We start from the raw sequence: 19886 nt of genomic DNA, 5'->3' as shown, positions 1-19886 counted from the left end.
ATTACAGGGGGGAGCCATCATGATGGCCAACTTTTGAATTCTGAACCAGTTGATTCAGTACCAGAGCTCTTCAATACCTTGAAGAAAGATTCAGGGGAGAGCCGTTGTGAACAGTTTGCCCCAGGGAAAGGACAAGGCTAAGAGAATTCCAGGGCTTCCTTGAGAAAACAGAATTGAGGAAATGCAAAGTGAAGAAATTCTAGCTGTCAGGAACAAGAGAAGAATGCCGGGAAAGCTGCTACTGAGGTTTGGAGGTATTCCTCTGGAGTTTTCACTTACACCATTCTCTCATGCCCAGGAAGCTGCTCTTCACCAAACCACAAGCCTTCCCCTAACTCAGTCACAACTAAGCTTCTATCTGGACACTGATGATGCTCTAACTGTTTTGTTGTGCTTCTGATTAGTTGCCCTCTCAACCATAAGCAGCCTATAAACAGGGCCTGGCTCCATCCTTGTTACTTCCCCATTGCACTGAATTCAGTATTTTTCCCTCAAGGTAGATAGTTGTGGGGCAGCATCCCTAAAAATGTCTAGTTATATAATGGCATCCAGTAAATGTTTTCTTAATTACTTACCTCCATTAACAAGCTTTATACAAAAAAAAAAAAAAAAGGAATGCTGACTTTAGACGTTTCATCTCCACTTAAAGGAAGATTTCTGTTGCTTTTCAGAATAGATATGTTGGATATTTTGCACAAGTGAAACATCTTTACAACTGGAATCTCCCTCCAAGATGGATACTCTTTGTAAAAAGATTCATTATTTATTCGATTCACAGTAAGCGCTTTATGTATAATTGAAGAACTGGGCAGGAGGGCCAATGTCCCCACTCTGGGAGGGTTTTGCTCATAGTTGTATATACAGATGAGCCTAACTCATCCCTGTCTTTTTACATATCCTCACACAGGAACTGCTCCTTATGTATGCCCCTCCTCCTGCAATTGCCCATTGATTGCCAGCCCTTAGATGTTCTTCACTTTTTCTTTTCCATCACCAATTTGGGGGACTTCATCCCCTTCCCATCTCTCCTGTTCTCATTGCTCCTCTGGTCTCAACCCAGGGTGGACTTTTCCAGGCAGAGAGAGCCTCTGATGAGGGAGGAGGAGGACCCATGTGCCCTCAAGCCTGCTTATTTCTCAGAACCATCGCTAGTTCAGAGTTCGCCTTGGTGGAGGTGTCTCCGTATTGTATCATTTTCTCATCTTCTTTTAGAGGCATATTTTTTTCTCCTCACCCTGGGCTCCCCTTTCCCCTCTCTCCTCCATCTGTAACCCTCTCACTCCCAGCTTACACTCAGGGGAGGCGGGAAAGCAGGATGTGTCTGTGTGGAAGGGATGGGGCCTCACCACTCCCACTGCCAGAGAGGTGGCAGGGAGGCCATGCTTCAGAAGCCCTAAAGCAAACCTCTTCTAGCAGCCAGCTTGTGGACCTGAGATGGTGCCAGTGCTGGGTGCTATAGGTGCCCTGAGGCCAGGATGCTGGTGTCCACAGAGACAGCCTACTATTTTTAGCCTTCTGAGTTTAGTTCTACATTTCACTGATTTCTGGTAGACATCAATAGAAAGAAGTTCTGCACCTGGAATGGGAAAGAGGGAACTGAGGCAAGAAACTGTGATTTCTAATGACAAATGAATATCATGGTGTTAGTGAAAACAAAATTAAATGAAAAGAAAACGAACAGCATATGAGATGAGCAATCAAAGATAATAAAAACACTCATTTATTAAAATATTTGTTTTAATTCTCTACCTTTAGTTTTGTGCATATTTAAATTAAAATTAAGGTAGAGTTGAGAGGAAAGCAATAAAAAAATTAATTGGCAGAGAAACCAAGTCTTTGAGGAAACGCTAAGGGAAGTGGGTCATTTGAATTGGAAAAAAGGAACAAGAAAGCCTTTGTCTGTAAATATATACTGAACACCACGGGAATTTTTGGATATAACTATCCTATGTTTTTATAGAGATTGCATCAGGAACTGGCCTTAAAGTAGGGCCCAAGTAGTTAAACTACAGTATTTATTATTAAGAATCATTATGATTAGAAGTCTGAAGAAAGCAACATGTTAGCAAGAAAGGTTGCAAGTCACCTTCCCTGAATTTTCTTTTTCTTTCTCTTTTTTTTTTTTTTTGAGACAGAGTCTTGTTCTGTCGCCCAGGCTGGAGTGCAGTGGTGTGATCTCGGCTCACTGCAGCCTCTGCCTCCTGGGTTCAAGCAATTCTCCCGTCTCAGCCTCCTGAGTAGCTAGGATTACAGGCATGTGCCATGACGCCTGGCTAATTTTTGTATTTTTAGTAGAGATGGGGTTTCACCATCTTGGCCATGCTGGTTTAGAACTCCTGACCTCAAGTAATCCACCCACCTCGCCCTCCCGAAGTGCTAGGATTACAGGTGTGAGCCACCATGCCTGGCCTAGCTTCCCTAAATATTTTTTCTGGAAAGATAAAGTGATGGGATTCTAAGTCTTTGAAGCTGAACTATATGTATTTTTTTTCTCTTCTCTAGTCTTATAAAATCTGCTTTAGGAGACAGAACTGGGCTTGAAGCCTTGTCTTTCAAAGATAAAATCCATGCAAGACCAAATAAGTAACTACTGATACATTGTTAGCTTGGATAATTTTTTCTCTTTTTAATCCATGATGTTAATTGGTGAGACATATTGATCTTCACGCTAACCAACCTAACTTTTTAATTTCATTTTGTTGGAACAGGTGATGTATGTGATCTAAAAGTCCAAATAGTAATGGAGAAAAAGGTTGTCTTTTCCAATACTTCATCAAGAAATTGTTGGGTAAGAGAAAACATGTGAATTGAAAAAATCTGATGTTTGTTTTAAGGCTGAATGTCAAACCAGCAATGTTCACCTCCCTAAACTATCACTCACCATAAAGAGATTCCATAACGCTTTCTGGTTACCATCCAACTTGGTGTCACTGGATTTGGATGCAAACCAGAGATAAATTAACCTGTTTGTTCAAAACAGTTTTTTCAGGGTGCTTTCCAGAATTTATTTCTGGTCAGTGTTGCTTTGCCTTTCACACTTCTGCAAACGTTGAGCGTGTTCCCAGGAATGTATTAAGGATTTTAATTTACATATCTGGTCATTTTTAGCCATATTCTCTTCTTCTCAGTCATTTGATCTTTTATTTCATAGCACTGATTCTAAAAGTTTAGTGTGCATGAAAACCACTGAGGAACTTGTAAAGATTTACATTCCTAGGTTGTACCCCCAAAGTATGATTCGGGAAATCTGGAATGGGGCCCAGGAATCTATAGACTTAGCAATGTCCCAAGTGATTCTAAGTCAGGGATTCTGTGGGATGACCCTGTGAGAAACAATGCAAGAGTGGATGAACTGGGGAGGAACCTCTTTATCCAAAGCAAAAGGGACCTGGTAGTCAATGTTTTGCTACAATGAAGAAATGCCTAAAACTATATACCTTTTCTGAAACAATAAGAAAGCATCCTTCATGGTCTAATAACCATAAGCTTTTAGAATTCCTACCCAGGCCTTTGTCTCAAATTCTCCTATTACTAACCCTATTCCCCACCACTCCCTCCCCGCTGACCCCCGCTTTTTTGGCCTCTCCCGACTGAGGGCATTCACCCAGGCCTGACCCTTGGCTTTCCGTTCTTAGCAAATGCTTTACTCTTAGTTAAAGAATGACCCATTCCCCTTACTTCAACTATGATTTGTTCATTTGCTGAGCAGCTATTTATGAGCACCCACTGAGTGGTAGATGCAGGAGCTGCGACATGAACAATTTCCTCTCCAACTCAAAGGCATTAGCCAGTCTGAGTTATCAAGGAGCTTTCTCTCTGCTTCTGCAAATGGCACCAGCATTCTTCCACTTACGCCTTGGGCTTTGATTCTCTTTGCCTCGGCCCCCTAAATCCAGTTAGTCATCAATCTCTGTTGATTATGCCTTTGACAGTTTTCTATGTTCTCCTTCCTTTCTGTTCTCACTGCCACTAATTGTCCAGAATCTCCTTTGCTCATGCCTAGATTTCTGCAGTGGTCTCCTTACCCTTTCTTTCTCCTTATATAATGCAATGTATAGAATCCTGAAATATTGCTCTCATTGTGAAAAATTGTAGGTAGAGCAGAAGACACACTGTGTGCCCGTGGTCAGAGCCAGTTATCACCTTTGGCTCAACATCCTTATCTGTAAAATAAATATCACATCCAAGCGTAATGGGAATTAAATTAGATAATATATATAAAGTTTCTTTGTAAACTATAAATCACTAAATAAGTGTTATATGTGATAATTATCAGGTCTCTTTGTCACATAGGAAATGCTCCACCGTATTTTTCAACAACTTCTCTCTTATTTCCTTGGCTCTTGAGCTCTTAAGATATAATAGCCCTAACGTAATACCTGAGCTTTTTTCCATCAGTAGCTTGACCAGCAGACTTCATTCCAAATAAACCGGGTCATCCCTTTCAGCTCTTGGAACACAACTCTAATTTAGTTAGTTAGTTAGTTGGTTATTTCTTTCTTTCCTTCCTTTCCTTTTTTTTTTTTTTTCTTGAGCCAGGGTCTCATTCTGTCACCCAGGCTGTAGTGAAGTGGCATGATCATGGCTCACTGCAGCCTCAATCTCCTGAGCTCAAGCAATCACCCAATTTTTTTAATTTTTTGTAGAGGCTGGGACTTGCTATGTTGCCCAGGCTGGTCTCAGACTCCTGGGCTCAAGCAGCCTGTCCACCTCAGCCTTGCAATAGGCTAGGATTATAAACATGAGCCACACTGCCCGACATTGTTTGTTGTTGTTTTTCCAGTTTTTTTTTTTTTTTTTTTGAGACAGAGTTTTGCTCTTGTTGCCCAGGCCGGAGTGCCCTGGCGCAATCTCAGCTCACCACAACCTCTGCCTCCTGGGTTCAAGTGATTCTCCTGCCTCAGCCTCCCAAGTAGCTGGGATTACAGGCATGCACTACCATGCCTGGCTAATTTTGTATTATTAGTAGAGACGGGGTTTCTCCGTGTTGGTCAGGCTGGTCTGAAACTCCTGACCTCAGGTGATCTGCCCACCTCAGCCTCCCAAAGTGCTAGGATTACAGGCTCGAGCCACCGCGCCTGGCCCATTTTTCTAATTTCTACTTTGTGTTATTGCTGGTCTTTTTCCCTCCATTTGGACTAGATTCTATTTTCAGAGCTCTTCTTCCTTTTTCTAAACTGCTTCATGCCCAATTCAGTTTCTACCTCCTTAATGAAACTTTTGCATTCTGCACCTTCTGTTAACTAGCTCCCAGTAGTGCATAACAGCACACCCAGTCTTTATCATACAGATTGAGTTATGTACCATTCTACTGTTGTTTCTTAAGTGTACAGCTCCCTGAAGGGGCCAACTGAGTCACCACCTCCTTTTGTGTTTTTCACAGGGCCTAGCATCGACCTTTCTTATTGTGGGTGCCATTATTTCTATGACAGTGAGTCAAAGAACTAGTACAGCTTCAAAGTCATTCATTCCAAAACTTGAGCTATCTTTGGTCACTCCATCCAGCAGCCTGCACTGGTCAAGTTCAAAGATCCCATTGACAAACACAAGAGTTCTGATAAAACATGATGAGCAGGGGGACCCCACTCTCCCCCTCCCTTGGGAGGGGCATGCAGGCCCAACCGCCAAGTGTTACAGACCCCCGTTCTTGTTTTTTTATTTAGAAAATAAAAAACAATGATAAGTTATGCATTGCTTTTTGAATGTCAATGCTAGCTTTAAAATTGAGCTTCTCAATGTAGTCTCAAAAAAAGGTCCTAACACATGAAAATCAAATGACACACATTAAATAATAATATTTAATTGATTAAAGTCTAACAGAAAATTCAATACTTTTTAAAAGTGTGGCACTTTTGAAAAGTGCCTCATGGCCGGGCACGGTGGCTCACGCCTGTAATCCCAGCACTTTGGGAGGCCAGGGCGGGTGGATCATGAGGTCAAGAGATTGAGACCATCCTGGCCAACATGGTCTCTACTAAAAATACAAAAATTAGCTGGGCATGGTGGCACGTGCCTGTAGTCCCAGCTACTTGGGAGGCTGAGGCTAGAGAATCGGTTGAACCTGGGAGGCAGAAGTTGCAGTGAGCCGAGATCATGCCACTGCACTCCAGCCTGGTGACAGAGTGAGACTCTGTCTCAAAAAAAAAAAAGAAAAGAAAAGTGGTTCATGATAACCCTCAAACATGTTGGCCTTTAAAAGACATAAACAACAGGCCGGGTGCAGTGGCTCATGCATGTAATCCAGCACTTTGGGAGGCCCAGGCGGGCAGATCACTTGAAGCCAGGAGTTTGAGACTAGCCTGGCTAATACAGTGAAACCCCATCTCTACTAAAAATACAAAAATTAGCTGGGTGTGATGGCATGTGCCTATAGTCCCAGCTACTAGGGAGGCTGAGGCACAAGAATCACTTGAACCTGGGAGGCAGAGGTTGCAGTGAGCCGAGATCACGCCACTACACTTCAGCCTGGGTGACAGTGAGAGTCTGTCTCACAAAACACAGACGAAACACACACACACACACACATGCACGCACACACATAAACAACAGTATTGCAACTAGAAAAGATTATTAATAATTATTTATGCATGTAATGATTGGGCTGTGAGACCAAAAGTACTTGATAAATACAGGAAGTCACGATAAGTGAAAAGGAACTTCATTGTTATCATTATCTAGGTTTATAGTTCTCAATTCCGTGTGTTCATTCATAGATAATGCATAACATTGAAACAGACAAAGTATTCATTGATGTATTCGACAGTCCACCTCTGTATGATGATGTGAAAGTGCAATTTTTCTCTTCGGTGAGTAATCACAAAATAGCCTCTGCCATTGTTCTCGTCTGGTCTAATGATTTTATTTAAGATTTGCTTTACTACAATTCCCAACAAGTGAGGGGGAGGGGGAGGAAAACAATAAATCAGATCTGTAACAGATTTTTTAAAAAGAGCATATGTAATTTAAATAATTTTTGTTCATTTGTTTTTTTCTAAATTGTAAATTTTCTAAATTTTTCTAAATTTACATGTATTCTCAAATACAAAAAATACAAAATAAACACAAAAAAAGTAAAAGCCAAGATGCTAAAAAAAAAAAAAAAAACCCAAAGGTACGTTTTACTGCATAGCAATGATTACATTTTGTTTTGCAGCTTTTTTAAAAAATTAAGAAGTTGAGACAGGGTCTCACTCTGTCGCCCAGGCTGGAGTGCAGTGGCGTGATCATAGCTAACTGTAGCTTCAACCTCCTGGGCTCAAGCAGTCCTCCCACCTCAGCCTCCCGAGTAGCTGGGAGCACTGACTGGAAAGAGAGTTAGGTTTGGGTGACTCAGTTGGGTGAAACAGAGAAGGCAGCACAATACAACACATGAACTAACCAAAGCAGTTTTTTATTAATTCCAGAGAGAAGAGGGCAGCACACTTCGCAGGGCCAACTGGAAGGGGGAGCCATCCAGGAGACCTGTGCTCAACTGATGGGTGGGAGCAATAGCGAGAGGGAGGGATCTGAGAGTGGAAGCCTTTATTGGGATGTAAGGTGCTACCTGAGCAGGTGTCCTGCGGGGAGGTCTAATTTGGTTTAACGCAAGCAGCCATGAGTCTCTGCTGTGACTGAGAGGTGGTCACTGATACATCCACATGGTCCCTGCAGAGTATGAGGGTCTGTGGGGTGAGTCAAGTAGGTTATATCTAGCTGTCCCATAATGAAGTGGTCACCAGGAGAAGGTTGTATAAGGCAGATATCAGGATCAGTCACGTGGAGAAACTGGGAGGAGGTGAACTGGAAACTGCTGAGGGTGACTGAACCCCACCTCTGATATCAGAAAGTCCAATTTATATTTAAAAGGGATGCTGAGGCAACAAAAGAATTATAAGAATTCACTACAATCTAGTTGGGTATATATAGGCATAGGTCCTTAGTAGAGTCTGTTTGGCACTGTCTAAACCAGATTCAAATAGCAGCATTTAAATTAAATACCTATCGTGGAAAAAATACTATTCCTTGAAAATTTTGATAGAAACAGCAAGAGAATGCACTAGCATTTTCTTAAAGCCTCCTCCTTTGTGTCTTGAGTGTATTGTTATAGATTGCAGAGTGCTATATATTTAATGGTTATAATTGTTTGATAAATATAAAAAGGAATAAAGGGAGGAACTTTAATTTCTTTGGAATGATAAGTTCTTGGTATCAGTTTTACTTTGAAATTTTTTTTTCTTTTTAGAATCTTCCTAAATACTATGACAATTGTTCATTTTTCTTCTGGTTCAACACATCTTTTATTCAAAATAACAGGTATGAATATAATATAAACCCATAGAAACAGCCTAATCTTCAATGTCTATATATGAGGCGTAATGGCAAGTCTTTTGCTGGTTGTCATAAACTTAATTTATAGAAAGCAAAAAATCCTTGAGCCAACATTGTTCCTTGCCTTACTCCTCTTACTTTGGTTATTTTAAAAAGACATTTGTTGAGACCCACTGTTGCAGTATCCTCAGGGTCCATGCCATAGGACTGTGTTATGACTTCAAAAGTATTATCATCAGATCTTAAGTGTGATAGTAAATTCCTCCCAGAGAGGTTCAATATGAGGCTGCTCAGCACCTTCAATATGTCAGGTCCCTGTCAGTAGGTGCTGATTTACCAATGACGAACCACCACCAACTTTTGTGCTAAAGTAAGGCAGGACCTAGGGAGGCTTCAGCTAGCTGAAAAGCTGACTGACACGCTTATATCTAGGATAAGTTACAAGACACAGTATTAAGGAATACAGCTAAAAAATATCATTAAGTAATGGTCTATTTAAATAGCCATTCAAATGTGGCTTTCTAATAACTGAATTGGGAAAACTTTCAACAGTCGATTCTTAATTGTACATCAGACTTTTTTTTCCAAAACAATGCACCTCCTATTCCTCCTGACTCCCCAAACTCGTTGTTTGTGTTTGCTTAAAGTATTATTTTTCTTTCATGGGCAATCCATGCCCATGGTTCAAAATTCAAAATATACAAAAGGGTGCACTGTAAGAAAGCAAGGCCGGGGTGGTGGCTCACTTCTGAAATCCCAGCATTTTGGGAGGCCAAGGCAGGTGGATCACTGGAGGTCAGGAGTTTGAGACTAGCCTGGCCAACATGCTGAAACCCTGTCTCTACTAAAAATACAAAAATTAGCTGGGTGTGGTGGCGCACAACTGTAATCTCAGCTACTCAGGAGACTGAGGCACAAGAATCACTCGAACCCAGGAGGCAGAGGTTGCAGTGAGCCGAGATCGTGCCACTGCACTCCAGCCTGGGTGACAGAGCGAGACTCCATCTGAAAAAAAAAAAAAAAATTTAAGAAAAATAAAAGAAATCAAGCATCCCTCCAAACCCAAGGCCACTTGTCAGCTTTCTGCCCCATCTGTTTGGGCAACGTGCCCGTTTCAGACACCTTTGCGAATTAATAACTACAGCTAATATTTATCAAACATCCAGGAGCTAGAAGTGTTGCAAAGGTCTTAGAACTCTTCACAACCACCTAAGGTGGATTTTACTGGTCTCCCCACTCGGGCATTAGGACTGGGGCACTGGGAAGGCCAAGTCCCACAGAGTGAAGTGCAGGCTGGGGTTCAGACCTGAGCAGTCGGCCACAGCACTTAACCACTTATATTTACTGTGGTTCTTAACCACTATATTTACTGACTTTCGATCATCTACCTTTTATGATCGTTGCCAACCTGACAGAGTTAAAAAATAAAAAGGAATCTTATGGCAGTTTTTACATTTTAACTTTTTTTTGGCAACAAGGTTGCACATCTTTCATATATTATTTTCTTATTTATGATCAAATCCTCCCTCTGTCACCCAGGCTGGAGTGTAAGGGTGCCATTTTGGCTCACTGCAACCTCTGCCTCCTGGGTTCAAGCATCCTCCTGCCACAGCCTCTTGAGTAGCTGGGATTACAGGCATGCACCACCACACTCAGCTAATTTTTGTATTTTTTTTTTTTTTTTTGTAGAGATGGGGCTTCACCATGTTGCCCAGGCTGGTCTTGAACTTCTGGGTTCAAGCCATCTGCTGCCTCGGCCTCCCAAAGTGCTGGGATTACAAGTATGAGCCACTGTGCTCAGCCCAAAAAACTTTTTGTGGAGATGAGGTCTTGCTTTGTGGCCCAGGCTGGTCTTAAACTCCTGGGTTGAAGTGATTTTTCTCACCTCAGGTTCCCAAAGTGCTGGGATTACAGGCATGAACCACGGTGCCCAACTAGATTTTAACTTCTTAAATTTTGGAAATTTTAGTTTTTTAACCCAGAGACCTAAGAGGGTTGTCAGCACTGTTTTGTTCCTTTGCTTTTGAATTCGTCTTCCAATTTTTATTTAAGCCACATTTTTCAATTTCTATTATGCCTCCGGTTATAAGGGCCACGGTATAAAGCACTATAAACTTTAAGAAATATTGGTGGTGAATTTAGATTATTAGACAGCACTTCTATTGATAATTTCATGACAAACCTATTACACTACCTAAATGACTTTAGCTTCCTGGATGACAATCTATTTGCCCATGATAGAAGCACAGCCACAGGTGTTCTCTTTTTGTACTATACAGCTCCATTCATACATTGTGAAGTCTCTGTAATGCCACATGATGTAATTCAACATTTTATAAATGCATGAATATTTTCCATCATCAGGGATACAACAACTTCTTCATGTAAAGGTATTAAGGGAGCTATTTTAGCAGACAGTTCCCTTCATCTTCATGAACAAATGAAAGCACGATATCAACTTATTTGGTAATCAGCGTTTACCTGGTTCCTGACGGCTTCTTGGGGCTCCCCCTGCCAGCTCATGTAGGGCAGGAAGTCTACATCTTCTTTGGCAATAAGTTCAGAAACTTTTGGAATATTAGGAAAAGGCGACTCATTCTCATCCTATATTGAATCACAAATAGATTAAATCAAACAGATGTTATCCAATTAAATGATGATTACACATTCTAAAGCCTGTGGGTGTTGGTTTGGGATACGCTGGTGTGTGGGACCGGAGCTTGTGCCGTGGGCCACAAGCGTGAGGGAAAGTGGGGAGGTGGAGTGACTTTCCTCTTTACGGAGCACTGGCACGTGCTGGCCACTGTGCTGGGCATGTTACGTGAATTTTCCCCTTAAACTTATGAAAGGGAGAGGGGCTCTCAGGGAACCCAGGCCTTTTCTATTTTTTGAGGGTCTTGGATTAATAAAAGACAATAAATGCCAAAACTGTAACAAAATTATAGTATATCTGAAAAATTCACATTAGCTAATTATTAATAATAACATTAAAAATGATAACATACTCAACTCATTTAGAAAGATCACCCTAAGTCCCAACACCGAAGCCCCCCATGAATGGGAAGCTGGGACTCGTGGGGCCTGCTGGCCTGTCTGCAACCCACGCTTCACAGGCCCAGGGCGTGCGTGTCGTCATTAACCATCAAAGCAAGGGTGACTTTCTTAACGTGGAAATAGAAATAAAATAATTTAACCTCTAACAATAATACATACCCTTTTCTCAACTGCCACAAAGCTTGTAAATTGTGTTATGAGAGAGTTTTCTTGACTGAGTTTAATAATCAGAGATTTCAAGGTTTGTTTCTTCATCTAGGATAGAATAAAACATAAGTCACGTCCTGTTTTGTTTATTTCTATTTAGCTATGTCGGTAAATCATTTTAAGATTCGTATTTCAGACTAAATATTGAATTGCAGGTCCCATCTAAATCGGTGGCTCAATGTTCCCTTTAAAATGAGATGAACTGGCCGGGCGCGGTGGCTCACGCTTGTAATCCCAGCACTTTGGGAGGCCGAGGCGGGTGGATCACGAGGTCAGGAGATCGAGACCACGGTGAAACCCCGTCTCTACTAAAAATACAAAAAATTAGCCGGGCGTGGTGGCGGGCGCCTGTAGTCCCAGCTACTCGGAGAGGCTGAGGCAGGAGAATGGCGTGAACCCGGGAGGCGGAGCTTGCAGTGAGCCGAGATCGCGCCACTGCACTCCAGCCTGGGTGAGAGAGCGAGACTCCGTCTCAAAAAAAAAAAAAAAAAAAAAAAAAACAAAATAAAATGAGATGAACTGATTTAGCGATAGAAAATGTCGCTCTTCGTTATGCAGCGCCGTCTAGTCCACAGAGAGCTCTCCCGGGCAGTGGGCTTCCTCATTCTTTCACAGTCTGTGGCTCCCAATTTAAAGCTGAGGAAGTGGAAAGACGGAATGACTTGTTCAGGATAAAAGGGCCTTAAACAAAACATCACACAGAGGCTGCCAACCCAGGGGCGTCTGAGGAGAACAGGGAGACCACCAGGTGACCATCTGTCACTAGAACTGACTGTGGGGTCTCCAGGGCCTGCTGTCACGCTGGCACCTTCTTGTGGGGATGGCATTGAGGACTAATGCTCACAGCCTTGTTGAAGATCTTGTCCCTGAGAGAACAGCTGGGCAGTCCCGGTGGCCTGGCTGAGAGGACCTTCTGCTGAGGCCCTGGTCTGCACAGCACGGGGGGAGTTAGTTGGGCTTTGGCAGGTCACTCAGCATTTTGCACTCAGGCCTCTCATCCGTAAGATGGGAATACTAACGCTACCACACGAGAGATCTGAGGTGACGTCCACTACAGGCACTCAGTGAGTGTTCTCTGAGCCCTCCTCGGGCTTTTTCTGATGAGTAAAACATTACAGAATTTTCCAGAAACCACTGACATCCACTTTTTTGTTAATTCATTCAACAAACATTTACCGCATACCCCACATCCCAGGCACAGTGTCACAGATACAGTGATGAATGCCCTGACACCACAGTCTCCTTCTCCACGCAGCTGACCTCACTTTCCATTTCCACAGATAAATCAACGTAAGAATGCTCAAGAGGAATGTCTAATCGTTTTTACAATAAAAAGAACAAACCCTATGACTGGTTTCATTTTCGTGAAGAATGCCACCTTCGTAATCTCTGATTAGAGCTCGGGCTGCCAGCTTGTGGATCATCTGTGTTTAAGCAGCAAAGGAAAAAATTATTCACATGGCTTCTAATAAAAGACTTGCAAAGAACATCATTTTAAAAATGGAGGTATAATCTGCATACGGTAAAATGCACTCCTCTTAAATATATAGTTTGATGAGTCTTAAGGGATGTATACAGTTGTGTGACCACTGTTGAAGTAAAGACACAGAACATTCTCTTTACCCTGAAAAGTTCCTCTGTGCCCCTGTGTAGCTTCCTCAAGCCCTGGCAGCCCCTCATCTGCTTTCTGTCCCTAGAGTTTTGCTTTTTCTATAAAAGGCCATTTTGCCAATTGATTTTATTTAAAAAATTCAAAACTTCTTTTCTACCACAGGAAGAGCCACCTTGGTGCTGCGATGCCCGTCCATGGACATGGTCTGCACTCTGCAGGGTGAGGACTCTGTGCACCACCAGGTGCTTCCTCTCCAACAACTGAGAGATGGAACTTTTTCCTTCATTCTAACTCTTGTAATTTTGTCATTGATAAGGCTGCTTCTCACAGAGGAAGTACAGCTTGCTGTGACTTTATGGAAAATGACCTCTTCTCAGGTAAAATTATTTTACCTTCTTTCCGCCTTAGATCTAACTTTTAAAAATACACTTTTAATTTATTCTCCCTTATCAGTACCCATAAAGATCTAATTTTTAAAGCAATATTGAGTTTAAGTTCTATACATAAGTCACTGGCAACTAATAAGTCAATGATACCAATTTAGTGCTGAAAAGTAAGCTATACATTTTTGAGAAAAAAACCAGCAATGTCTGGGAAACGATTTATCTGGTTATACTAATATTCCTTTGAATAAAAAAAACTACATAAATAGCATATATAGGCTAGGAAATTTCAAGGCTAAACTATAGTTGATTCAGTACCAGTGCAAATGTTGCAAACTTCTTGGTAATAATTTGCGTTATTGTGATATGCAAAAAGGTAAAATAGGCCACCCCAAAAGATACTCCTTTGGCATATTTTGAGATGTTATTCAGAGGGACAGCAGACACAGGAGTAGCTCTGAAAAGCAGTCCTTTTGTAGGGAATATTTGCATCTGCAGAGGAATCCTATGTCAGTGAAGCAAACAGCAGATGCAAACAGGCTTTCTCTGAGACCCCCTTATCTGCCTTATTCAGATTTAGGAAAGATGAACTCCCAGGAAGAGGAGGCTAAAGTCTGATACTTTCAAGGGATGATAGAGGCACTGTTACCAGAGGTGCTTCTATTCTCTCTGAGAGCTGCTGCCTGCCAGACTTCATCTGCATCACAAGAAAGCTTTGCTCACCATGTGTTTCCTCCCCTCACCCTCCCACAACCTGTCCCCACCTCCCCCGAGGAGCCCCACAATCCTACCCGCCTCTGTACAGTATGAAACTTCACTCATCTGGCCCTTCTTTGAGTCTCATGTGGCTCCTGCACATATAATGACATCTGCGTGTCTTTTCCCCTGTTAACCTATTGTTGGATTATTTTATAGACCAAACATGGAAACTTCAGAGGGAAAATCTGAACTTCCCTACAGACATAAGAAATATATGTATTTGTTATTCCTAACAGGACCCTTCAACCACACCTGAGTTTATGTTAATGAGGTGACTTTTAGAAAGTACCTAGAATGAGGGCTGGTTGCTGGGGAACCAACCGTATGATTAGAGGGCTGGAACCTCAGCCCCACTCCCCAACCTCCAGAGAGGCGAGAGTTAATCACCAATGGCGAATGATTTAATCAACCAGGGCTTTGTAATGAAACCTGTATTAAAAACCCCACCTAAAGGGGTTCAGGGAGCTTCTGGGTCAGCACTCATATGCCAGGAGGATGGTGCACCCCAAATGTATGTTAGACAGAAGCTCCTGTGCTTGGGACTATTCTGGGCCTCACCCTATATACCTCTTCATCTGGCTGTTCATTCGTATCCTTTATAATATTCTTTGCAATAAATCAGTAATACTAAGTAAACTTTTCCTGAGTTCTGTGAGCTGTTACAGCAAATTACTGAACCTGAGAAAGGGTTGTGGGAACACTGACTTGGAGCTGACCAGAAGTGTGGGTAACCTGGGGACCTGCTACTTGCTACTGGTGTCTGGAGTGGAGAACAGTCTTGTGGGACTCAGCCCTCACCCTGTGATGTCTGTGCCAACCCCCAGCGGCTAGTGTCAGAATTGAATTAAATTGTAGGACATGCAACTGGTGTCAGAGAATTCGTTGGGAAAAACACATATCTGGAAACCAGAAATGGTGTGAATATGGGGGGAAACAGGTATTTTTTCTTTCATAATTCACTTGCTTTTAATCAAAAAATGGAAAAAACCCACATCCTCAATATACGATATGACCTTTTCTTAGTCCAGTACTTTTATCACTAACATTTCTAAGTAGCATCAGTAGACCAGTGGCATGTAACTTTTTTTTGACTTGCATCACCTTTTATTACACAAAATAGATTTCAGCCACGTTGCATTCATTCTCGCTATAAATCTGGCTTTAAAAAAATCCCTAGGGATTCAGTCTCATCGATTTCATGATTTTCCTTTCATTGATGTCATGCCTCTGTTATAGTCAGAGTCCTCTCAAAGGACAAAAGCAGATGTGGCTGCCGTGACTCAGCTGCACACAGTGCACTCCCGGCCTGCCCGCTGGAGGCGTGGCTCCCACCATTATCTGGACCGCGACTGTTAGGGACTGTCAAAGCGGCAGCATGCCATCGCCTTCTCCAGCCCTTCTCCAGCAGCACAACCAGTCCTCCCAGCTGGTCCTCTGAGGACCAGCCATCGTGGCGACGTGGTGGCAATGTCCCCAGGCAGCCGACCATCCTGGGCTTCTCTTTGGGCAGGCCTGGGCCAGGGCCTTAGGGGATCTCTGTGTCCATAGTATAAATCTGAATGCGATCAGACACAATATTACCAATGATTGGCTTGGTAAGGTCGTCACCAAACACCTGCCACCACGGCTTCTCAGCCTCCACCTCGGCGGGCACCTCAACTCCGTAGACCCGCAGGGCCAGGTAGAGCACCGCCACGGCGATATGCTGGGCCTGGAAGCGGAGGCACAGTCCCCCCGTGGTATCTGTCCTGCAGCAGGGCCCAGGCAGTGACGGCAAAGGGGGTCCGCTGCCAGCTGTGGCCGTTCAGCCAGTTCTTGAGGAAACCGGGTAGTGGAGCAGGTACTTGTGTGGATGCTGGAAGGAGACCTGGAAGCGCAGAACTCTCAGCATGAGAAGCTCACACTGCACAATGCTGTCCCAGGGCTCCTAGAAGCGGAGTCCAATTCCAGGGGCTCACCGCTTGGGTTAAAGTACCTGTTGGACACACTGATGATGTCACGAGTCCGCAGGTGCTTGTCTTCCACTTCGCCAGCCAAGTAAATGGAAGACATGGCAATCAGGTAAGGGTCATAGGCGTCCAGGCTGGTCTCGCAGAAGAACTTATGGTAAATGGTGCAAGCAGTGGCAATGGGAACGGAAGCGCATCCCTAGCTTGACACTTGCCTCCATGATGAACCTCGCCACTCGGAAGTACACCCTGGCTTCCGGCGCCTGCTGCCCTTCTGGGCCCCGCGCTGCGGGCCCCACTCCACCGCCCTCCGGGGCTTCCTTGAGGCTCCGGGGTTTCCAGGAGGCCCCGCGGCCCCGGCAGAAGGAGAGGCGGCCCCATCGCTCAGAGGCCAGCAGAGCTGGGGGGTGCTCGCGGCGGGCGCCCAGCCCTCGTCCCGCCCCGCAGGGCCCGCACCCCAGTGGCATGTAACTTATTATTGAGTCATGAACATCTTTGAGAACCTCTCTAGAAAAATTTCCAAGCATAAATGCCATATTTAATTGCAGTTATTGCCACCCACTAATGCCCATATAGACACACCTAGACCCAACTACCTCAGATGAAGAAGTGCTGCGTTAGAAACTGAAGGAAAGTATACTCATTTGTACAGATGGCCCATCTCCACATCGTGTAATGAAATTTCAACACAAGAAAACAACAAAGGAAGTACAGACAGCAGGGATATCCAATCTTTTGGCTTCCCTGGGCCACAATGGAAGAAGAAGAATTGTCTTGCGTGACACATAAAATACACTAACACTAATGATAGCTGATGAGCTGAAAAAAAACTTGCAAAAAAATTTCATAATGTTTTAAGAAAGTTTATGAATTTGTGTTGGGCCGCATTCAAAGCTGCTCTGGGCTGTAGGTTGGACAAGCTTGCCATAGAGCATTATATATGGAAATATAAAATCATAACTTTCAAACAACGGGTCGATAGTTTAGGTTTTGAATCTCACAGTTCCAGTTGTCTTCTGAAGCTCAGTAGACAACACCATTGTACAAAATTCTTTCTCTTCTTTCTCTTGAATTAGTGCACACAGAGTTGCCTGAAATGGAAAAAAAAATAAATTCCTCATTAGCCTCTCCACTCTGTAGTGTCTTGGTTTAACAGAAATTCTTTTGGTGATTTCCTCTCCCCTTTCAATAAAAACTAGAAGCCTCCCCAAAGCCCTGGCTAACCACCAGCTGTGTTCCCAGAAAAGGAAAATCTGCTGGTGAGAAGGGGTGAGAAGAAAACAGAAAAAAATTAGCAAAATATATTGGTCTTCCCATGGAATAACAAACTCTGCGCCTTCTTACCTGTGTGCAGTGAGGAATGAATCCATAGACAAGGAGTCGATCATTGCGAAACAAGGACGGCACCTGGGCTGGGGCCTGCAGGGCCTCGGGTGCATTTGGATTGAGTTGCTGCCATTTGACGGAGACAGAGCGGCAACTCAGAGAACATAGCCTGGTCATTTGGTCTTCTACCTATTTATAAAAGAGGAATTATTTCTCTTTCAAGGCTCCATCCTGAAAATAGTTACTTCACATTTAAAATAAAGTATACATTCTATCCTTTGGGAATTTTATAACTCCATAGTATTTTCTCTCCCTCCTGCTACAGGGTACTTTCCCGAAAATATTTTAAACAGAATTTTATTTTATTTTATTTCGTTTATTTATTTTATTTTGAGATGGAGTCTTGCTCTGTCACCTAGGCTAGAGTGCACTGGCGCAATCTCGGCTCACTGCAACCTCCCCCTCCCAAGTTCAATTGATTTTCCTGCCTCAGCCTCCCAAGTAGCTGGGACTACAGGCATGTGCCACCACACCCGGCTAATTTATGTATTTTTAGTAGAGATGGGGTTTCACCATGTTGCCCAGGCTGGTCTCGAACTCCTGACCTCAGGTGATCCATCCGCCTCAGCCTCCCAAAGTGCTGGGGTTATAGGCATGAGCCACCACGCACAGCTAGAATTTTAAATAATAGCATGATCACATCCTTTACATTTACAAAGCATCCTGAAATTATTCCTTTGGCTAATTACTAATATGCAACCTTGGTATGAGTAGATTCCAGTACTTGAATAGATATTTCTCCAAAGAAGATACACAAAAGCCAGCAAGTGCATGCAAAGATGCTTGATGTCACTAGTCATTAGGGAAGTGCAAATCAGAACCACAGTGAGATCCCATTTCACACCCAGTGGGATGGCTGTTATTAAAAAAACAAGTGGTGGCTGGGCAGAGTGGCTCATGCCTGTAATCCCAGCACTTTGGGAGGCCAAGGCAGGCAGATTGCTTGAGCTTGGGATTCGAGACCAGCCTGGGCCCAGAGCAACACTGTGTCTCAAAAAACAAAACAAACCAAAGAAAAGCTGATGCCCCTCTAGGCAGGGGCGGTGCTAACTGGCACAGTCTCCTCTTGAAGCAGGCTCCCCTAATACACACCCAGACTCCCCATCACATGCCTTACTTTTTTCAATTTTTTTTTTTTATTTTTAAAGATGGGGTCTTGCTCAGTCACTCAGGCTGGAGTGCAATCACCCGACCATGGCTCACTACAGCCTTGACCTCCTGGGCTGAAGCGATCCTCCTGCTTTGGCCTCCCAAAGTGCTGGGATCACAGGAGCGAGCCACTGCACCTGACCTCATCACACTCCCTTGATTTCCTCCCTGGCACGTCGGAAAATCCCACCTCCCAGCGCCAGAATGGGGCCCCGATGCTCCTCCCAGAATAGGCCTTCACTGAGGAAGGCATGAATAGGTGCCAGCACCTCTGCTCTGTGGTGTCTGAGCCCTGACCTGGGAGCAGGGGGCAGGGAGGGGCCGCTGAGACCAGGAGATGGTGCACGGGCTGCCCTGAGTACAGCTGTGAGCTCAGCAGATGAAGTCCCATCAGGAACAACAACTGGCGGAGCTGCTCAGGCTGGATTTATTTCCTCATTGGCCTGTGATGCTGGGCTAGGCCTTAGATTACAGAGAACAGAGCCAGGAGCTGTGACTGTGGAGGACAGAGAGAAGAAAGCCCTCAAGGCAGGCAGAGCTGGCCTGGGTATAGCAGCTAGGGGTGTCAGGGGTCACAGACGGGCACTTGGGGCCATGGAGGGGAATCAGGGCCACAGAGGAGCACTGGGGGGTGCTGGCTCCTGGAGCTCAGGGCGAGTCCACGTCAAGGCTCAGGGTCAAGGACAGCACAGAGGCCCCCATTCTGCCCCATGAAGAAGCTGAGGATCTGCTCCGTGCACTGCCTCAGAATAGAGACAGCTGGTAACCACTTGCTGAGGTGGTGGCCACAGGTGGGAGTCCAGAGGCCACAGAGGCAGGTAGGATGGGCAAGTCCTATGCAGACACCAAGTGGCCCCCTCTGTTTGATGTTTTCCTTACACATACACCACACACCTTAGTGCCATCCAAAAGAGCTAACTTTTACTGGGGAGGGGCAATTCCAACAATGTAGGGTGTGAGCTTCCCATGGAAAGCTTCTGTGCACACCACAGGGTTTGAAAATGCAAGTGCTCATAATGGCCAGAAAAGAGATGCGAAGGAGCAGAGCAGCCTGGTGGGGTCTGCCTGGAGGCCACATGC

General features: G+C 44.0%; 2 pseudogenes across 1 annotated transcript; one reads left to right on the top strand and one right to left on the bottom strand.

The window, feature by feature from the left end:
- Positions 1 to 8215, top strand: part of LOC100579243 — a 48279-nt pseudogene extending 40064 nt beyond the window's left edge.
- Positions 8216 to 15579: 7364 nt separating this feature from the next.
- On the bottom strand, positions 15580 to 16507 carry LOC101177723 (annotated as a pseudogene). The gene is made up of 2 exons (XR_004030019.1): positions 15938 to 16507; positions 15580 to 15877 (listed from the first exon to the last, which is right to left on the bottom strand). The product of XR_004030019.1 is annotated as a cyclin-Q-like (transcript).
- Positions 16508 to 19886: the final 3379 nt, after the last annotated feature.

This window comes from Nomascus leucogenys, chromosome 5 (assembly GCF_006542625.1).
Source record: "Nomascus leucogenys isolate Asia chromosome 5, Asia_NLE_v1, whole genome shotgun sequence".
Taxonomy (NCBI): domain Eukaryota; kingdom Metazoa; phylum Chordata; class Mammalia; order Primates; family Hylobatidae; genus Nomascus; species Nomascus leucogenys.
The sequence above is the reverse complement of the archived record's forward strand: the minus strand, read 5'-3'. Positions and strand labels throughout refer to the sequence as shown.